We start from the raw sequence: 20,403 nt of genomic DNA on the forward strand, positions 1-20,403 counted from the left end.
CCCCCCCCCCCCCCCCCCCCCCCCCCCCCCCCCCCCGCCCCCCGGGCAGTTCCCATCCCTGGCAGTCCTTAGCAGGAATCCTTAGCAGAAATTCTGGCTAGCTCAAAAAAGGAGTTCACGCCTCTGCCTCCCTGCTCTGCTGCTGCTCCTGCTGCTGCTATCACAGGCACTCTAGCTTGGCTTCCACTTCCTCTTGCCCCACCCCTTCCTGCTATGTCAGCAAATTCAAGGGGCATGGAAGATATTTAAATCCCATAATCATAACAAAGGTCAGTGGGAAAACTCTGTGGGATCTGGGTGAGAGAGGAGCACAGTCTATCCCCAGTCCCAGAGCAGCAAAGGTGGCAGTGGCAGCAGTGGCAGCAGCAGCAACAGTTGCTGCTTCCAGAACTCTGGGCCTATAGAGGGTGGAAAATCAAGAGACTGATACAAAACCCCTGAAGCCTGGGAGAGTACACCCACACCCACACTCACTGGAAGCAGAGTCCTACCCTGACAAAGAGCTAGAAAGTCAAGCATTTGACTGGGAAGATGAGCAAACAGCATTTAAAAAAAAGGACTATAGAATATTACTTTGATGACAAAGAAGATCAAACCATAGAACCAGAAGAAGGCAAAAAAGTCAAAGCTCCCTCATTAAAAGTCTCCAAGAAAAAAAAAATTTCACAGGTCATGAAAGAGTTCAAAAAGGATTTTGAAAATGAAGTAAGGGAAGTAGAAGAGAAATTGGAAAAGGAAATGAGAGGGATGCAAGAAAATCATGAAAAACAAGTCAACAGCTTGCTAAAGAAGAACCCCAAAATGCTGAAGAAAATAACACTGAAAAAATAAACTAAACCAAATGGCAAAAGAGGTCCAAAAAACCAATGAGGAGAAGAATGCCTTAAAAAGCAGAGATGATCAAATGGAAAAGGAAATCCAAAAATTCAACGAAGAAAACAATTCCTTCAAAATTAGAATGGAGCAAATGGAACCTAATGACTTTATGAGAAATCAAGAAATTATAAAACAGAATGAAAAGAATGAAAAAAAAATAGAAGACAATGTGAAATATCTCATTGGAAAAACTACTGACCTGGAAAATAGATCCAGGAGAGAGAACTTAAAAATTATTGGACTACCTGGAAGCCATGATCAAAAAAAGAGCCTAGACATAATCATTCAAGAAATTATCAAGGAAAACTGCCCTGATATTCTAACACCAGAAAGTAAAGTAGAAATTGAAAGAATCCACCTATCACTTCTTGAAAGAGATCCCAAAAGGAAAACTCCTAGAAATATTGTAGCCAAATTCCAGAGTTCCCAGGTCAAGGGGAAAATATTGCAAGAATCCAGAAAAAAAATAATTAAGAAAATTGTGGAAATGCAATTGGGATAACACAAGATCTAGCAACTCCTATATTAAGGGTTCATAGGGCTTGGAATATGATATTCTGGAGGTCAGAGAAGCTAGTATTAAAACCAAGAGTCATCTACCCAGCAAAACTGAGTATAATCCTGGACATTCAATGAAATAGAGGATTTTCAAGAATTCTTGCTAAAAAGACCAGAACTGAATAGAAAATTTGACTTCCAAATACAAGATTCAAGATAAGCATGAAAAGGTAAACAGGGAAGAGAAATCATAAGGGACTTATTAAAGTTGGACTGTTTGCATTCCTACATGGAAAGATGATATTTGTAACTCATGAAACCTTTCTCAATATTAGGGTAGTTGGAGGAGATAGATAGATAGATAGACAGACAGACAGAGACAGATAGACAGACAGACAGATAGATGGATGGATGGATAGATGACACAGGATCAGTTGAATATAAAGGGATGATATACAAAAAATAAAATTAAGGGGTGAGAGAGGAATATATTGGGAGGAGAAAAGGAGAGATAGAATGGGGTAAATTATCTCACATAAAAGAAGTAAGAAAAAGGTTTCACAATGAAGGGAGACAAGAGGGAATAAGTAAACCTTACTCTCACTGGATTTGGCCTAAGAAGGGAATAACATACACACTCAATTGGGTATCTTACCCTACAGGAAAATAAAGGGGGATGATGGAATGGAGGACAGATTGGGGGAGCAGGTAGTCAGAAACAAACACTTTTGAAAAGGGACAGGGTCACAGGAGAAAATAGAGCAAGTGGACACATGGGATAGGATGGAGAGGAATATAGTTAGTCTTTCACAACATGACTATTATGGAAGTGTTTTGGGTAACTACATATGTATAACCTATATTGAATTGCTTGCCTTCTCAATGAGGGTGGGTGGGGAAGGAAGAAGGGAGAGAATTTACAACTCAAAGTTTTAAAAACAAATGTTAAAAATTGTTTTTGCATGCAATTGAGAAATAAGATATTATAGGCTATGGGGTATAGAAATCTATCTTGCCCTACAAGAAAATAATGAGGAAGGGGATAAGAGGGAGGGGTGTGATAGAAGGGAGGGAAGATTGGGGGAAGGAGTAATGAGAATGCATTCCATAGTGTGGGAGAGAGAGGAGAAAGATGGAGAGAAAATTTGGAACTCAAAATCTTCTGGAAACGAATGTTGAAAACTAAAAATAAATAAATAGATTTATTTTTTTTAAAAGATGATTATGGTTGTGGACTCTCATGTCCCATCACCACACCCCTTCCCCTTAATAAGGAGAGACTGTTATAACCACTAGGGAGTTGTCATAGGTAGCCTGATGAAGTTGATTTAAATGGCCAGGGTTCTTGTCATTCTGTGACCTTATGAAACATATATAAATAGCTTGTGATTATGCTGCCAGTCAATGAGAAGAAAAAGCTGTCAACTAAAAACTGGGGTTTGGGATCCCAGTTCTGCACTAGTCACTCTCTTCTTTATGGAGTCTTTGGTTGTCCTTTGTCCTAAAGCTTTGACCAAAGAAACACAATGAAACCATAGGCCAGGCTCAATCAGCAGTGTCTATGAAAAATAAGATTAGATCAATCAAATGCATTTCTTAACAAAATAAAAGAATATTCTTTGAAAAGAGATACCAGTTAGGAATTTGATATTCCCTAAGACAAAGGATATAGACACAAAACCAAGAATAATTTATCCAGCAAAGATAAATATAACCTATCAGGTGAAAAGGGACCTATAGTGAAATAGAGGATTTCTAAGATTTGGATGAAAAGATTCTGAACTATGTAGAAACTTTGAAATTCAAACAAAGAGTAACATAAAAAGATGAAAATGAGAAAACAATAAAGAAGGACTAAAAAAGCATAAACTGCTTACATTCTCTAATGAGGAGATGATATATATGTCCCCTCTGAGTCCTCTCACCATCAGGGTCATAGAGAAAATCTATTTAGACAGAAGGCTTAGGAGTGGTTCTTTTATGTCTTGATAATCTTAAAAGAAAAGTGGAAAGGATAGGAAGAATTAACTAGGACAGGAAAGAGAGAGGAAAGTTTATTTTTAAGTATATAATTGGGGATTATAAGTGGAAGACTATACAAATGAGGAAGAAGGTATGAGTAGAAGTGATTGATACTTGAACTTCACTCTCATCTGAACTGGTTAAAGGAGGGAAGAATATATGCACACATAGTTGGATGAAGAAATACATTCCCTTGAACAGGGAAATAGGAGAGAAATGGATGAAGGGGAAATCAGAAGGAGTGCTGATTAGGAGATGGCTTAGTGCTAAGCAAAACAAAGTTGAAATAAGGATATACAAAAATATTAATAGCTCTTTTGTAATGGCAAAGAATTAGAAACTAAGGGACTGGGGCTTATCCATTGGGGGATGACTAAACAAGTTACAGTATATAATGTAACGATAAAAGAGATGGTTTCAGAGAAACCCAGGAAGACTAGTATGAACTGATGCAAAGTAAAATGAGCAAAACCTGTGGAATAATTTATGCAGCAACAATATTGTAAAGAAAAACAACATTGAAAGATTCAGGAACTCTGATCATCATAATAACTAATCTTGGTTCCAGAGAGCTAGTGATGAAGCATACTACTACCTCCTTATAAGAAGGTGAATAACATAGAATAAGACTTTGCTCTTGTTTTTATTTTTTTGACGGGTGAGAGCCAGACAGGGCCAATGTGGACATTTGTTTTGCTTTACTATACATGTTTGTAACAGGAATTTTTCTTTTCTTTTTTTTCCCAATGGTGGTAGAAGGAAAAAAAGAGAAAAGACAGATCTTTACTGATTGAAAAAAAAACAATTTAAAAAGATAATGAATGTATCACCCATGAAACTGATGGAGCAAAAAGAGGCAAAATCATAGTAATTTGTTATATTATGGGTCAAAATTTTAGACCATTCCCTATTGACATCTTCATCTTAAAGGTTATCAACATCCAAAGGGCCACTGAGCAACTCTTGCTAAGAATTCCAGATCCCAGAATCATCCTAAAGGTTGAAAACATGAGGGAAATGCATATTGAAGCTGAGCAAATTGGTGACTTTTATGGCTACATTCAGTGTCTTATCATGAGAAACATTTTTCAGGATCTTAAAGATAGTATAGATGCCTGAGGCTTAACTATTGGCCTATAACTTTAAAATTTTCCACCCAATTGAAAATTGTTAGAAATCAGATTAATATGTTATTAAACTATATCTGATAAAAGATGAATAAAGAATATCATAATCTTTGTAAGTGTCTCTACTCATAGTATAATAATGAAATCTTCAACTAAAAGAGTCAATTTGGCCCTTCCAGTCAAGGTTAACAATAATTTGGCCTGTTAGAACTCAGGGCCAGAAAAAAAAATCAGAGGAATTATTCCAGTGCAGCTTTTGATGACTATTTATTAAAGAATCCTCTCTTGTTCATTCTTCACTTCTTGAAGGCTCCATGACTCCATCTTGCTAGATAATCAAATACCATGTGTTAGGTTTGTTGCAAAGTGAAGGCCCTTTAATGGTATTTGCAATAACTTTATTAGTTCTCATTTTAAGACTTTTGTTAGTAGCAAGCTATCTTTTGGCTAACCCACAGATTATTTTTAAGTAAATGAAGAAGGTCAGGAATGATTAAAGTAAAAAGAAACAATTAGAGATGGGGAATTCTCTGCCATGGGACTGGTAAGATCCTGCATAAATTTAAAACAGTAAACTTACTATGCACATGGATTCCTTTAATACTCTCTGACAATGGCCCTAATTATTATAAAGGTGCTTACACATGTGCAGATTGTACCATGAGTATAATGGAATGGTCAAAAATACCTATGATGGGGCACACACGAATGTCAGAAATTTTGAGTGTCATTTATGAGACTTTCAGAAGATATGAGTGTTACTTGATAAGTTATCTGTATAATAAGGGGAAAAAATAAAGACATGAGGCCTTTGATAGCCTCTGGGAAGGACTTAGCAAAGTGTCTGACATATAGTAGATACTTGATAAATGTGGGTATAAGATGTTCATGGAGAACTAGCCCCTCCAGTGAGAGGCCTTGCTGAACCCTTCTCAGAGCTGCTCATCCACCTTTTGTGCCCAGGTCACCCAATTCTCACCTGTGGCTCCCAGAAGTTGTAACCTACAGAGCAGTCACACCCAGTAAAACCATCTTGGCAAACAGCTAAATGATATTAAGAGTAACCGACAGGCCTCAAAACCTTCGGTGAGTTAGGGGGTTGTTTACCATTAAGTATGTGAAGGTTTCCCCTAGTGGAACAGGCAGATTATAACAGTTTTTTCCAATGACCATGAAGGGGATGAAACAGGCATGGTGAAGCACTTAGAGTTTGGTCAAACATTGAAGACACCAAAGTCATCCAGGACCATTGCCAGTTGTTCTGACTTTTGTCTTAACACTGGACTTCAATGACTCTGAAAGAGAAAGTGAGGCTTATGACTTTGTGCAATTTTGTTTCTCTAAATCTAATTCATGCACAAGTCAGGACATCACCGCACAATGTCATTGGTCCTCTTTGGGAAAATGAAGGACAAACAACACTTAATTGATACCTGGTTTTTCTGTCCTTAACTTTTCCTCTTATGTGACCCTTAATAGTGTCCACTCTTGTCTTTTATATTCTACTTTTTTTTCATTTTGCATTATTTTATATAGCTCTTCCCAAATTTCTTGGTATCTTTCATGCTTTTTGGTCATAATTGTGCAGTCAATAATCTGTCAGGTAGTATTCTATTTCTCTTCTCATTATAATTCATATCCTACTATATGGTTAACAAAATTGTTCACATAAAGAACTGTGGAGCAAAAATATCAAAAAGCTCTAGAAAGCTAAGTCACATTTGCCAAGCTTTCTCTTAATTTGGCAATTTGGCCAATTTCGCTAAGATTAAGATTAGTGCACTAGAGAATTTGGCAATTCTCTTAATTTGCCAAGCTTTCTCTTAATTAATTAAATTAAATTTACAATTTAATAATTTCTTAATTATTCAAATTAATTAGATAATTCTTAATTAAGAAGGAAAGTATTTTCTGTTAATGATTGTGATTCCAGCAAAGTTAAAATAAGCCCAACATAGAAATTACTACTGCTGCTGTTCAATCTTAGATGGATCTCTTACGTTGCAGAGAAGTTTTTTTATATCATCAAATCAGACAAGTGCCAGCTGTCATTACACAAATAAAAGAAGAATTCAGAAACCCTCTAAATCAGTCTTCAGTTTTATTTCATCTGGAAAGCAGCCCTGAAAACGATTCAGCAGCCATCACACCAGAGGTACCAGTCCTCCCTGAACACACCCTACACCCACCTGTTCCACCCAACTCTCACCTGTGACTCCAAGAAGCTGTAGTATACGCAGTGGTCACACCACAGTAAACCATTTCAGCAGATGGGCTAAACCAGGTTGAGGGTAATCAAGGGGTCTCAATCCCATTGGTGAGTTAGGGGGGTGTCTACCCCAACCATGTAGAGACTTCCCCTGGTGGAATAGGCAGATAAGAACAATTTGTTCCAAAAGACACAAAGGCAGGTGGTATGGAGCACTTACAGCTTGGCTAGACACCAAAGACACCAAGGTCATCCACTGCACCTTGAACCATCACCAGTCATCTTGATTCTGTCCTGCCACTGGACTGTGATAACTCTGGAAGAGGGAGTGAGGCCAACAACTTCATGCAACTCTGCCTCACTTTAATCCAATTTATGCACAAATCAAAAGACATCACCCATACCATTTTTATGTCATCTAGACAAATTGAATATATACAGCATATGAAAGAAGAATTTCCCTAGGGAATGAAATCTGGAACTAAGACATCATATATGAAGATTTGGGTGCCAAGAGAACAGCAAATATACCCTAAAGGATTTCCCAGATTCACCTTGCAAATATTTGGAGAAAAGGGAGTTACATAGCACATGTTTGGTTATGTCACTTTACTTAGACTTCATTAGGAAAAATATCTGCATAGTCATTTTCCAACTAACACCAAGGACTTATATTGTATAAAGGGTTGATCTTGACCTAACTGGGGACAGTTAGATGATTAATTCCTTTTGTCTAACTTGGTAGAAGTACTTAAGAACTAAAACACAAATACAGAGTGTGAATGAAAAATGAGGCATGCCCTGAGAGGAGAGGCATTTCTACATAGCCAATAACTGGCACCTGAAGGGAAATACCAGTTTCACAGGGTCACTCAATGTTACCTGGAAGGGGATCATCCCTCAAAGACCAGCCCTATACACACATAGAAAGTTTATTATATAGGTCACTTGTCCTCATACAATGGATACAATTTGTCCATACATTTATAAACACTTACTCAGGCTATGTAATTAAAATGCCTACTGGAAAAGAAGAAAAAAGTTAAGGTTTTGCAGAATTCCATAACCAATCTACACAGGCACCCCCTATGTGATAATCTCAGGTCAAGTCTCATACTTCTGAGATAAATAATTATTAATAATCAATATCTTGGGATGATTCAGAGATCTTCCATTTTCTTGAAGGACATTACTTATAGTGAGATTGCATTGACTCTCTTCAGTCTTATTCAGACTCCACTCAACCTTACATGGAATTTAATCTAAGGTAGGGAAGGCCATAGTGCTCTACTCAAGCTTGGGTGTAGATACAGCCTTTTGCCTAGATAGCTGAAGGCTGTGGGTGGTCTGAGTAGAAATAATTTCTTTGTCCAAAGATGACATGATATCACTAGCAGCACCTCATTGCTTTGAAAGGTATATAACTATAGTGGGCCCACTGCCATGATTATCTTTGGTCTAAGAGAGACAGACAAATAACTATCATTTTATTAATAACCTGCTGACCTTACTAGAAAAATAACTAAATTACTCAGAAACTATGTCTCTCAAACCTCTTTTAAACGTCACATTTATGATGACCAGAAAAAGGGACATTAGAGCAAAAGAGACAGGTCTGGATTAAGGTCTCCCAAGAAACACACTCTTCTTCAAAGCATTCATGGTGGGATTTCTTCACCTAGAAAGAAGGCCTTTCTTGAGAAACTCTAAATTGAGATTTTGACACTCCTCAACCTAAAACTTCTAATCCTAACCATCACTCATTTCTGGGTAAACATATGTGTGACTATATGTCTGTTTTTAGTATTTGAGCTGCAGCTTTTTTCAAATTTTCATTCTCACAGGGAGGTACATTGGCAAGTAAATGTGTCTACTTGAAAAAGATCCCATGAAGTAAGCCATATGGGTATGAGAAAGAGAAAAATCTGTGTATACAGTAAAATGCCACCTGGGAAATTCAGTATATTGTGGATACTAAACTTATAAAACCAATAGGTGATAAAACCCCAAAAGTACTAGCAACATATTCCAAAATTCTTACAGGTCTAGAATTTCAAAAAGGGAAACCTGGGTCTATACTCTGTGAGAGAATCACTAACGCTCCAATCCCTGCTTTGAATTTTGGGGGGTCATACATAAATTAAGCTATGTGTGAAAGGAACTCTTTAAGTAATGGTGTAGAGGTGTGTGAGACTGCCCGAGAGGAACCTTATTCTGCTTTTTTTCTTTTTTCCCATTTTATTTATTTTTAATAGTATTTCTTTCAAAATTTTATTTTAGACTCAAATGTCAGAACACAAATACAAAATAGAGAAAATAAACAAAAAACATATCATAAACTTAAATATTGGAACTTAAATACAGAGGTAGGAAGACAAAAAAGCATATTGTGTGCATAGCAAAACATGAGAGGATTCAAAATATGTAACAAAAAATTTCCATTTCAAGAAAGCCTATATGATAAATAATACACATTGTGTTGAGAATTGTCCATCTTTTCTTTGCTTCCTTGTGAGTTTTCTTTTGTTCTCTGCTGTGCACTTTTTTACTTTGTTCTTTTTTTCCCTCCCCCAACCCCTCCACTGAAGGCTACAATAAAGTTTAGATATGTTTCTCTATAGCTATAAATATATACATACCCTCCCTCACCCCCCCAGAAGGCTACAATAAAGTTTAGATATGTTTTGCTATAGATATATACATACACATACACACACACACATATATGTATGTGTATATATATAGAGACATATACTTTCCCAAACCTATTCTACTCCTGATCTTTGTTTTTTTAATGTGCATGTCTCTTGTTTCCTATCCCTCCTACCTCCTCTACTTTGCTTCTACCCACTGTCTTGCCCTCCTATGACTTGCCTACCCACCTCAGAGGATCCCTCCCCTACCCTCCCATTTCCATGAATCTAAACACCCTTCTATACCCCTGTTGTACCTATTTCCTCCCCTTCTCCTAAAGATCCCTCACTCGTCCTCTTCCCCCTCCCTATGCCCCTACCATTTTATTTCTCCTGAATTTAGAAGACTTTTATACTCTTCTAAATATATATATATATAGTTCCCTCTTAAAACCATTCCTGATGAAAGCAGGTTACCAGAACTACCAGCCCTCCTCCCTCATCTAATTCCTCTGTATCAATTCTTCCTCTGGCACCCCATTTGAACAAAATAATTACTCTTTTAAACTGTTCCTAAATGGTTATACTTTTGAAATTCATATCATACTGAGGTTTACCCCAATCTTTCTATAGTGTGTGTGTGTGTGTGTGTGTGTGTATAGTAAACGATCTGTCCTTGTGGATCCTTTGTAATCACTTTGTTATATACCTTATATTTCTCTTGGTTCTTGTATTAAGTTCAAGATTTTTTTAACAAAGTCATGAAAGTCTGAGAGTTTATCAAATGTCCATTTTTTTTTTCATTTAGGATCATACTTCACTTTGCAGGGTATGATATTTTTGGCCAGAGCCCCAGTTCTTTTGCTCTTCTATATGTTGTGTTCCAAGACCTGCATTCCTTTAATGTCTCTGCTCCAAGATCTTGTGTAATTCTAATTGTTGCACCATCATATTTAAGTTGTTTTAATCTTGATGCTTTTAATATTTTTTTTCCTTGAGCTGGGGGTTTGGGAATTTGACTATAATATTTCCATGAGATTTCCTCATAGGATCTCTTTTGTGATTATTGATGGATTATTTCTGTTTCTACTTTCCCCCTTGTTCTAATGCTTCAGGACAATTTTCTTTGATTATTTCTTATATTATTGTATCAAGATTGTTTTTTATCATGACTTTCAGTTAGTCCAATTATTTGTATGTTTTCTCTTCTTGATCTATCCTCCTAATCTGTTGCTTTTCTTATAAGATATTTCATTATCTCTTCTACTTTTTCATTATTCATATTTTGTTTAATCATTTCTTGGTCTTTTATGATTTTACTGGCTTCACTTTGCCCAATTCTAGTTTTCAAGGTGTCATTTTCTTCCTTAAGATTCTGGATCTCCTCTTCTAATTGGTTGACTTTCCTTTAACACCCTTCTTGTTTTTATTGGATTATTCTTATTTTCTATTTTAGTTTTCCTCCATCTGTCCTTTGATTTTTTAAAATTTATTTATGTACTTTTAGCTCACAACATTCAGTTCCACAATCCCTTGAGTTTCAAATTTTCTCCTCCTCTTTCTCCTCCCCTGCTCCACAGTAGCATGCAATCAAATATAGGGTCTACAAATACCATCACATTAAACATTAGTCAGGTTGTAAAGAAGGATTATAACTGATGGAATGAACAATGGGAAAGAGGAAACAAAGCAAGATAAGAAAAAGAGAGAAAGTAGTTTGCTTCGATCTGCATTCAAACTCTGTAGTTCTTTTTCTGAATGTGGATATCTCTTTCCATCTTGAGTCTTTCGGAGTTGTCTTATAACCTTACATTGCTGGGAAGAGCCCAGCCTATCAAAGCTAGTTATCACACATATGTTGTATCTGTAAATTTCTCCTGGGTCTGCTCTTCTCTCCCAACATCAGTTTGTATAAGTTTCTCGAAGTTTTTATGAAGTCTGTCTGCTCCTCATTTCTTATACCACAATAGTATTCCATTACATTAACATACTACAACTTCTTTAGCCTTTCCCCAATTGATGGGATTCCACTTGATTTACAATTCTTTGCCACCACAAAAAGAGCTACTACAAATATTTTTGTACATATGGGTCCTCTTCCCACTTCTATGATCTCTTTGGGATACAACCCTAGAAGTGGTATTTCAGGGTCAAAGGGTATGCACTTGTTTATAGCCCTTTGGGCATAGTTCCAGATTGCTCTCCAGAATGGTTAGATCAGTTCACAACTCCATCAATAATGCATTAGTGTTCCAATTTTTGCACATCTTCTCCAGCATTTATCATTTTCCTGTTTCGTCATCTCAGCCAGTCTGCCAGGTGAGATGTGGTACCTCAGAGTTGTTTTGATTTGCATTTCTCTGATCAATAGTGATTTAGAGAATTTTTTCACATGCTTATAGATATCTTTAATTTCTTCCTCTGAAAACTGCCTGTTCATATCCTTTGACCATTTATCAATTGGGGAATGACTTATATGCTTATAGATTTGACTCAGTTCTCTGTATATTTTAGAAATGAGGCCTTTATCAGAGACACCGGTTGTAAAAATTCTTTCCCAATTTTCCACTTCCCTCTTAATCTTGATTACATTGGCTTTATTTGTGCAGAAACTTTTCAATTTAATGTAATCAAAATTATCCATTTTGCATTTTATAATGCTCTCTAACTCTTGTTTGGTCATAAAATCTTCCCTTCTCCATAAATCTGTCTGTCATTTGATTTTTAAAGTCTTTTTTCAGATCCTCTATGAATTCTTTTTGGATAGTTAACCATTTGATATTACACTTTGGGGGTTTCTTTTCTTCAATATCCTCCTCTGAAGATGACCTCTGGTCATCTCTGTTCCCCTAATTGTTTTCTGTGATTGGATTCGTTTTCCTTTGCCTGTGCATTTTTTGTAATAATAGCTTAATTATTTGTAATCTTCTCTAGCCCTGGTTTGTGGGAGATGGTGCCTCTTGCCCCAGATCTTCAGTTCTCCACTTTAACCTGAAACCAAAGTTAAACCTCTGACCTCCTTCAAGTCCCCACAACCAGGAGCTTTCTGCCCCACTGTTTCTGTGCTCACTTGGGCTGTTCTGGTTCCTTCTCACCCCCATGGCTCTTCACAGTAGAGCTGGGTCTGGCATTCCTTGTCAACAGATGGTTCCCTCAATCTTCCCCTGCTTAGTCACTCAACTCCCTTCACTATCCCAGAGGTAAAAGTTCCACTGGCTGGGGATGAAGCAGCCTCTCAAACCAACTAGCCCCAGGACTTGCCATGTGTTAAGAGACTTACCCTTTGCTCTTAAAACAGAACTTAGCCTGGAGATGTTTACTCTTTACAGGGACCAAACCTTGTCCTGTGATTTTTCTTCCTATCTTCTCAAATTGTCCCAGGAGGACCCCAGTTATGCTCCATGTTCTTATTTCTCTCCACACACCCTTTGTTCACCCTAAGCTGCTACTTTAACTCTTTTGTGGTGGAAAATCTCAAGAGCTTGGAATTTTCTGACCTACTCTGCCAACTTCCCCTTAATAGTATTTTTACCAATTACATGTCAAGACAATTTTTAGCATTCATTTTTACAAGATTTTATGTTCCAAATGTTTCTCTCTCCATGCCTCCTCTTCCGTCCTTTCTTCTAAAAATGGTAGGCAATTTGATATAGGCTATATCATGTAAAACAGTTCCACATAAGTCACAGTTGTGAGAGAAGAAACAGATCAAAAGAAAAAAAAATATGTAAAAGAATAAAGTGAAAAAGTATGCTTCAATCTGCATTCAAAGTCCACCAGTTCTTTATCTGGATATGGACAGCACTTTCTTTCGTGAGTTCTTTGTACTCGTCCTGGATCATTGTGTTGCTGAGAAGAACTGAGTCGTTCATAGCCGATCGTCACAAAATGTTGCTGATGCTGTGTAAAATGTTCTCCTTGTTCTTCTTACTTCACTTGACATCAGTTCATGTAAGTCTAGATTTTTCTGAAGTCTGCCTGTTCATCATTTCTTATTGCACAATGGTATTCCATTACATTCATATAACACAACTTGTTCAGTCATTCCCCAATTGATGGACATCCTCTCCATTTTCAAAATTTTATGACCACAAAAATGGCTGCTATCAATATTTTTTACACATGTAGTTTATTTTCCCTTTTGAATGATCTATTTAGGTTACAGACCTAATAATGGTATTACTCAATCATAGTTCTAAATTACTCTACAGAATGGTTGGATCAGTTCACAACTCTGCCAACAGTGCATTAATGTCCCAATTTTCCCACATCCTCTCCAACATTTATCATTTTCCTTTTTTGTCCTTTTAGCTAATCTGATAAGTGTAAAGTTGTACCTCAGAGTTATTTTAATTTTCATTTTTTAATAAAAAATTATTTAGAGCCCTTCTTTATATGCCTATAGATAACTTTGATTTCTTCATCTGCAAACTGCCTCCTCATAGCCTTTGAGCACTTATCAATTGGGGAATGACTTATATTCTTATAAAGTTGATTCGTTTCTCTTATATTTGAGAAGTAAGGTCTTTATCAGAGACACTTGCTGTAAAGATTGTTTCCCAGATTTCTGCTTTCCTTCTAATCCTGTTTGCATTTGTTTTCAAAAGCTTTTTAGGTTAATATAATCAAAATTATTTATATTATATTATTTCACGATGTTTTCTTTCTTTCCCAAAACTTTTTTTTACAGAAAATAGGAGGGGAGGAAGCAAGGTAATGAAATCAACAATAGTGATCCTTATTTGGAGTAGTCCAGTTCTACTCTTTTGCCCTTTATATAATCACCCTGCCCAGACTCATATCACTAGATTTAGGCATTTCTTTCTTTCATTCCTTCATATTTGAAGTTTATTTTGGTTGTAATTATTCCCTTACCAATGCGACACATTTTCTTCAACCTCTCTCTCTGTTTCCACCTCTTTTCATGTTTACTTGAAATATCACTGCTTCAGATTTACCTATTTGTGGGGAAGGCATCATCATCCTCCTGTTGCCCAGCTGGTAATCTTGTTGTTAATAAATTTTCACTTTTATTCCATAAAACCCATCAGTTGTTATTTAAACAGATGACTTCCAGATCTATTTATCTATCTATCGCTATACATAATTATAGACAGACCTCCAGCACAACATCAACAAATTTGCTGGGAATTTGAAACCAGATGTCCCACAAATATCCCATAGTGTCCCATATACACTCGTTGTACCCCATAGATAGAAATAGAACTAATTATCTTCCCCTCCAAAACCAAAAAAGAACTACTACTCTTCACTAGTTAAGTCAAAGGTACCACTCTAGGGGTGGCCAGTTAGCACAGCAAGTAAGAGCACCGGCCCCAGTGTCGGGATGTCCCGGGGATCGAATCTGGGCTCAGACACTTAGAACCCACCCAGAAACACCTGGCCGTGTAACCTTGAGCAAGTTACTTAACCCCGATTGCTTAGGGGCGGCCAGGTGGCTCAGTGAGTAAGAGCACCAGCCCCAGTGTTGAGATGACCTGGGGATCAAATCCAGGCTCAGATGCTTAGCACCACACCCAGAAATAACTGGCCGTGTAACCTTGAGCAAGTTACTTAACCCCAATTGCTTATAAAAAAAGATACCACTCTCTCTCTCTAGTAACATGGGTTTTAGCCTGGTAGCATGGAAAAAAGAATGGATGTAGAGTCAGAAAATCTTGACCCAAATTCCAGCTTTAATACTTATTACCCATGAAACCTTGTGCAAAATCATTTAATCCTGTGGGTTTCCATTTCTTTCTCTGTAGACCTCTGAAAGGGTTGAATTACATGACTTTTAAGATCCCTTCCAGCTCTAAAAATCATTGTCCTATAGTTACTTGATTCATATAACCAATCAGTTACCAATTCTCTTTTTGTCTATATCTACAATATCTGTCCCTTTTACTTATTCACAAAGCCATGAACTTGGTTTATGACTTTGTCACCTTTTATCTGAACTATTACAATAACCTCCTAATTGTTCTCCCTGTCTCAAGTTTTTTGCAACTCCATGCTGTCCTTTACATAGCCACTGTCAAACCCCAAAAATAAATGTTCAAATTGTTCACAGAAGTTATAGGAAGAAAGCCTTCTTTATTTCCTTGGAGGAGGGAAACTAGGCACATGAACCAGGGTCTCCTCTAGAATGAAGGAGACCGAAGGCAATGAGGTTAAGTCTTGATATATATAGTAGTGGCTAGACAAAGAAACATGCAGTGAGCTGTAGCCATGGTAATGTGGGGATAACAACAACAATGAGGCAAATTTAATTCAAAGCAGGGCTTCATGACTGGAACATGGCTCCTATAGGTGCTTGCTTGAGCTCAGGGACCACCTGGAGCTAGTATGAAACAATCCTGTGATTTTGCTCCAGAAGAATTCATCCACAGGATGAGAGCAAGTGATTGCTGTTATGCTAAACTCAGGGCACAGTTTGCTTGCTGGACCTTAGCTCTGCAAAACAAAGAGGAAAGTGAAAAGAGAGGGGTGGTCCCTTGGCACAGAGATCCTGACATTTCACCTTTTTAGCCTAAAGAAAGAGAATTCCTCCCACTCTGGCCAAGAAAGTAGTGTCAGATATAAGCCAAGATGCCACAGGAGACCAATTGGGCCAGGATGGCATGTTGCTTAGGTTGGTGAGCTTAGAGAGATTTAATGAGAAATTATATATATATGGGAGGGTAGATGAAGAAAGGCATTTTTGTCCCAGGAGGTTAATTTTTTGAGAAGACCTATCAGGGACATGCAAATCATTGTGAAATTTCCAATAGGGCAATGAGCATAAACAGATAAAGCAACAGGTAGTGTCTATCATTGTCTATTACAAATAGAAAAAAAGGAAGGGGGAGCTAAGAATGTGGAGAAAGAAAATACCAACACACACTTAATCAAGGCCTTGGTGGTTGGACACATAACAAGGGAAAAGAAAAAATAACTAAGACAGTAGACTCAGCCCTTCTCCAGAGTCCTGGGATAGTTGTCTCATCTAGATGTCAGCTGCTTTAGGGTCTGTACTAGATAAAAGTTTAGGATTCTGCAGTTCACTCTGGAGCATGAACTTTCTTCAAATGATCCAGGAGTTCATACAACAAATTTGGCAGCTATGGGAATAGTCAAAAGGATCTGGTAGAAGCCCTTAGATTGAGGGAGGGAGTTAACAGGTGAAATTTCCTGAATTCATGAAAGGAAATATCCTACTCTCCAAATAACTATAATATGGAAACAATGACTGATTGATCAGTACAGTTCTAGGTTTCAGAAAATTAATATAGGTTGCTTGAGATATAGAATTTTGAGAAAACACCTTGCATCAATCTTCTGATCTGAGTTTCTGGACAGCATAATCTAGGTCCTTGGTTAAGGGTCTCTAAACAGAGTGTAGAGATGATCCAATTTCCCAGCCACACAGGGCTGCATTCAAACCATGCAATAAGGTTTTTTTTTTCTCAATTTCTACAACTGAATAAATTTTCTATTGAGTAAAGTTTTCTCACAAGACAAAAAGTTGAACTAGACCTCATAAATAGAAACCAAGCTAGTTCCAAGGTTGAATCACAAGTTGGAGTCACTGTGATTCACTCAGTTCCCATTATTGATCACTTGTTGTCCTAATCCCTTCAATTCATCTCTAGTCACTCTATTCTTCCGGCCCTCCCCCTACTTTTATTTTGCTTTATGAGGTAGTAGCAATTCACTCTCTCCACGGATCACTTATCTATAAGTCAAATCTATAAGGTTTTTAGATCAAACTACATAGAGGGCTCACAATGAACTACTTCTGAGAAGGAAGATTTACATGTCACCAAGAAATCAAGAAAACTTAAACATGAACATCATGAAACAAAAGATCAAAGCAAAACAATGATTATCTTCAATAATAATGAAATCACATTTCCTTGAATTCTGGTGATTCACTCTCAATATCCATCTAATTAGGACTTTTTTCTCCCCCCCCCCCACACCCAATAGTATTTTATTTTTCCAATTACATATAAAGGTAGTTTTCAACATTCATCTTTTACAAGATTTTGAATTCCAAATTTTTTTCTCCCTCCTTTCCTTCTCTCTCCCCTCCCCAAGATGGCAAGCAATCTTATATAAGCCATATATGTACAATCATATTGGAAATATTTGCACATTAGTCATGTTGTGAAAGTAGAATCAGAACAAAAGGGAAAAACTGTAAGAAATAAACAAAAAAAAAATGAGAGAAAACTGTATGCTTTGATATGCATTCAGGCTCCAAAGTTCTTCCTCAGGATGTATATTTTCCATCATGAATCTTCTGGAATTATATTGCATCACTGTATTGCTGAAAAGAGTTAAGTCTATTAAAGCTGATCCTAGCACAATGTTGCTGTTACTCTGTATAATGTTCTGGTTCTGCTCATGTCACTCAACAACAACTCATTTAAGTCTTTCTAGGGTTTTCTGAAGTCTGCCTGATCTTCATTTCTTATACTATAATAGTATTCTATTACATTCATATATCACAACTTGTTCAGGCATTCCCCAATTGAGAGTTATCCCCTTAATTTCCAATTTTTTCCACCATAAAAGAGCTGCTATAAATATTTTTGTATATATGGATCCCTTTTCCCTTTTTTATGATTTCTTTGGGATACAGACCTAGTAGTGGTATTGCTGGATCTAAGGGTATGTACAATTTTATAGCCCTTAGGGCATAGTTCCAAATTCCTCTCCAGAATGGGTGGATCAGTTCAGAACTCCACCAACAATGTATTAGTGTTCCAATTTTCCTACATCTTCTCGAACACTTATCACTTTCTTTTTCTGTCATGTTAGCCAATCTGATAGGTATAAGATGATACCTCAAAGTTGTTTTAATTTTCATTTCTCTAATCAATAGTGATTTAGAGCATTTTTATATGACTATAGATAGCTTTTATTTACTTGTCTGAAAACTGCCTGTTCATATCTTGGAGCATTTATCAATTGAGGAATGACTTTTATTTTTATAAATTTGACTCAGTTCTCTATATATCTGAGAAATGAAGCCTATAGCAGATACACTGGCAGTAAAAATTGTTTCCCACTTTCCTGCTTTCCTTCTAATCTTGGTGCATTGGTTTTGTTTGTGTAAAACTTTTTTTAATTTAATATAATCAAAATTATCCATTTTGCATTTCATAAAGTTTTCTGTCTCTTGTTTGGTCCTAAATTCTTCCCTTATCCATGGATCAGACAGGTGAGCTATTCCTTGCAATCCTAATTTGCTTATGGTATCACCCTTTATGCTTAAATTATGTACCAATTTTGACCTTATCTTGGTATGTAGTTTAAGATGCCTAGTTTCTACCATATCATTTTCCAGTTTTCCCAGCATTTTCAAATAGTGAGTTCTTATCGCAGAACCTAGAGTCATTCAGTTTATTAAACAGTAGAATACTATAATCATTGACTATTATGTTTTGCATTCCTAATATATTCCACTGATCCACCACTCTATTTCTTTACCAGCACCTAATAGTTTTGATAATTGCTGCTTTATATTATATAGTTTTAGCTTTTACAGCAGAGGGGAAAAGATGGGAGGTGGGGGAGATTGAGTGAATCTTACTCTCATCAGAATTGGCTCAAAGAGGGGATAACAAACATTCAGTTGAGTCTATGAATCAATCTTACCTTACAGGAAGCTAGGAAGGGAAGAGGATAAGAGAATAGGATTGTGAGAGAAGCAAAGGCAGATTGGGGGCTGGGATAGTTAAAAATGAAACACTTCTGAGTAGTGTGAGGATGAAAGGGGAGACATAATAGAATGAATGAAGGGAGGATAGGGTGGAGGGAAATACAGTTAGCAATGATAACTGTGAAAATTTTTTGAAGCAGATTTCTCTGCTAAAAGCCTCATTTCTCAATTCTATAGAGAACTGAGTCAAATTTATAAAAATAAGAGCCATTCTCCAATTGATAAATAAACTAAAGATGTGAACAGTTTTTAAATGTACTAATCAAAGCTATCTATAGCCATATGAAAAAAATACTCTAATTCACTATTGACTGAAGAAATTCAAATTAAAACAATTCTGAGGTACTACCACTTCCCCATTAGATTGGTTAATAGGACAGAAAAAGTAAATGACAAATGTTGGAGGATATGTGGGGAAAATGATGTTTTCCCAATATTTAGATCTGACTTTATTTGTGTGAAAAGTGTTTTGTAATTGTGTTCACATAGTTCCTGGGTTTGTCTTGGCAGGTGGACCCCCAAAGATTGCATGTTGTCTACAGTTGTTTTAAATGGAATTTCACTTTCTATCTCTTGCTACTGGGCTTTGTCACTAATATACAGAAATGCTGATTATTAATGTGGTTTTATTTTATATCCTGAAATTTTGCTAAAGTTGTTTATTATTTCAAGTAGTTTTTTAGTTGATTCTTTAGGAACCATGTATGTATACCATCATATGAAAAGAGAGATAGTTTTATTTCTTCTTTGCATATTCTAATTTCTTCAATTTATTTTTCTTTTCTTAGTGCTAAAGTTAACATTTCTAGTATAATTGAATAATAGTGGTGTAATGGACATCCTTGTTTGACCCCTGATCTTATTGGGAAAGCTTCTAGCTTTATCCCCATTACATATAATGTTTGCTGATGGTTTTTGTATTTGTTACTTATAATTTTAAGGAAAATTTCATTTATTCATATGCCCTGTAGTTTTGTTTTGTTTTTAAATAGGAATGGGTTCTGTATTTTGACAAAAGCTTTTTTGCATCTATTGAAACCATCACAAGATTTCTTTTAATTCTGTTATTGATATAGTCAATTATACTGATAGTTTTCCTACTATGGAACCAGGTCTTCATTCCTGGCATAAATCTCACCAGGTCATAGTGTATTATCCCAGTTATAATTTGCTGTAATCTTCTTGTTGATATTTTATTTTTAATATTTGCATCAATATTCATCAGTGAAATTGGTGTATAATTTTCTTTCTCTATTTTAGCTCTTCCTGGCTTAGGTATCAGCACCATATTTGTGTCATAAAAATAATTTGGTAGGACTCCTTTTT

General features: G+C 36.4%; 1 pseudogene; it reads left to right on the forward strand.

The window, feature by feature from the left end:
* Positions 1 to 4,515, forward strand: part of LOC138154804 (NXPE family member 1-like) — an 8,640-nt pseudogene extending 4,125 nt beyond the window's left edge.
* Positions 4,516 to 20,403: the final 15,888 nt, after the last annotated feature.

The sequence above is a fragment of the Petaurus breviceps genome, unplaced genomic scaffold (assembly GCF_028583685.1).
Source record: "Petaurus breviceps papuanus isolate PSGF00001 unplaced genomic scaffold, PetGlider_PUasm1.0 91133, whole genome shotgun sequence".
NCBI lineage: Eukaryota > Metazoa > Chordata > Mammalia > Diprotodontia > Petauridae > Petaurus > Petaurus breviceps.